Genomic DNA, 2,179 nt, shown 5'->3' on the forward strand with positions numbered 1-2,179 from the left:
CTTTAAACTTCGATAATCTTTCAAAAAACATCCGAATCTAGATAATAGCAACATTTAGTTGAAATCGCATAGAATGCGAAGTTTTGCCGACTTAATGAATGCTGGTCCAAAAATTGAGGGTCGGAGCCAAGTGCGCTCTATGCTTCAAAAATGCGCAACTCTTAATCTGAAATCGATGGGAATTTAAAACTTCCGCAGTTTATAGAAGACATTCGACTCTAGATAACTGGGGCATTTCATTAAAATCTCATTAAATCCTGATTTTTGCCGATTCGATAAATATTGAGTCACTCTTAATTGCATTAATTCCCCGTTTTTGCCTGCAGAACCTGAAGAATGAAGCAACCATCCATTACCCCAACTTCTCAAAAAGATAGCCAACAATCGAACAATTTGACCCTAGTCTAACGTCCCAGGTACGTTCTTCTAATGCGTATATGCGGTTGTTTTCCGGTTCTAAAGCGGAAAATTTGAAATTCCCCAAATGTTGGCCTATAAATTCGGATGGGGCTTTTCCGGGAGCGAAACTTCTCCCGTCGGACCGTCTTTTTATTTTGATCGCCATTTATGAACGAACGGCCAAAGCGAGTCGCAAAAATTATGTCAAATATAAATAAAAACGCAGTCAAGGACAGGGTCCTTCGGATAAGCTGTTTTATGAGGGGCACACGCTGTGATCGCCAATATCGTTTTTATTGCCGGCAAAATGATGAATTTACTGCTCAATAACTTCCGGAAATACAAATAAAACTGTGTGTTTAGTTTATCCCGACAAAAGTCTCCTTAGGTCATCAGCTTCTAGCGTTTGAGAATAACTTTGTGCAGCAACGTTTGGCCTCGAATAGTTTTTCCATATAAACGACTGCTAATTTAAAGATGAGTGGTTTGCGGGAAAACATGCCAAAGACCGGAAATTTGGGACTTTGAACCCAACTCGAATTAGTTGGGTGGATTTCCTTGAGTTAAGTAAACATATGACTAGTTAGTAAAACCGCCTCTGCCCACCAATCACATTAAGCACGGGTTTTAGGATTTTACATTACGAGAATATTTCCGTCATCAAAACCAGTTTTCGAAAAATGCTGAAAATCCTCCATTTGACGCGATTTCGGATCGTCATTAGCACTTGAAATAAATAATGCATGCAAAATGGCCCCAAATTTCATCGTTCGGAAGCCGTTTGATTTGGTAAATCAAGTCAACTTTTGCCGTTAAATTAAATATTAAATGGCGATTCAATTTAAATTGGTGACAGTGTTCGCAGCAAAAACGAATCAATCAGTAACCACGCTCCAATTTATTAGCCTTTGCCGGATTCTAATCCGCAACAATCATCGATGAATTATTCATTCGCAATTAATTTTATCTGTTCTCGTATCGAATTAACAATCGATGCAGCAACATTGGAAATAATTAGCAAACTTGACATCAGCCCCAATCTGGTCAAGAGCCCATTAAACCCGATAAAGCGTTTGTTTTCAGGTACGTTCTAAGTCAGGAAGTTATGGGGCTGATGGTTTCTCAAATGATGTTCTGTAGACGTGTTTTTTCCTGCGTTATAATGCAAAACGAAAATTCCACATCAGGGCAAAAGCACGTTCACTTCTAATGATCTCGCACGAATGTCGAGGGGACTGCCAAAAGACGCTCTGATCACGTACATTGATTAACTTGCCAGCGGCTGCTCCAACAGGTCTAAACAGCATAGAAGTTGCACATTTTAGAGGTTTTTGAGTGGACGACCACAGTTGGCTAAAAAGTCGAGCTGAGTTTTTCAACTTTGGGCTTCACTCAAAAGCACTGTGTCAATTCTCAATTAAAACTGTATTTCTCCTAGTTTGAAACAAGTAGCAACTTGAGGGGCTTAGAATTGAAAGCAGGCTCTTCAGCCCAAAACTTCTCCAAATCCCACTTTCATCCCATTTAAGAGTGATTATTGCCAGCTTGGTCAAGTCTGGTCGAAAAGTGCATAGTTTCACTCAACGGCACTCTGTCGGATAAAACTGTCTATCTCTTAATCCAGAGTGGGCAGCGACTTGAAATTTTCGAAATATTTAGAAGATGCTTAAGCCCAAAACACCTCGCAAGCCCAGTTAAATTGGATGGAAGGAGGATTTTTGACAGTTTAGTAAATTTCAGTCGAAAAATGCATACTTTTCCTCAACTGCAATCTGTCGGG

The 2,179-nt window shown here is 39.8% G+C and overlaps 1 protein-coding gene across 1 annotated transcript in view; it reads left to right on the forward strand.

Annotated features, from left to right (window-relative positions):
* The first annotated feature begins 326 nt into the window (after positions 1-326).
* The window catches only part of LOC109534246 (facilitated trehalose transporter Tret1), a 24,943-nt gene continuing 23,090 nt past the window's right edge, over positions 327-2,179 (forward strand). The window contains exon 1 of the mRNA XM_048662739.1: positions 327-416. The gene's annotated coding sequence lies outside the window, so the exon portion shown is untranslated. The remainder of the gene's footprint in view (positions 417-2,179) is intronic.

This window comes from Dendroctonus ponderosae, unplaced genomic scaffold, assembly GCF_020466585.1.
Source record: "Dendroctonus ponderosae isolate FM_Combo_2020 unplaced genomic scaffold, Dpon_F_20191213v2 Dpon_F_20191213_11, whole genome shotgun sequence".
Lineage (NCBI taxonomy): Eukaryota > Metazoa > Arthropoda > Insecta > Coleoptera > Curculionidae > Dendroctonus > Dendroctonus ponderosae.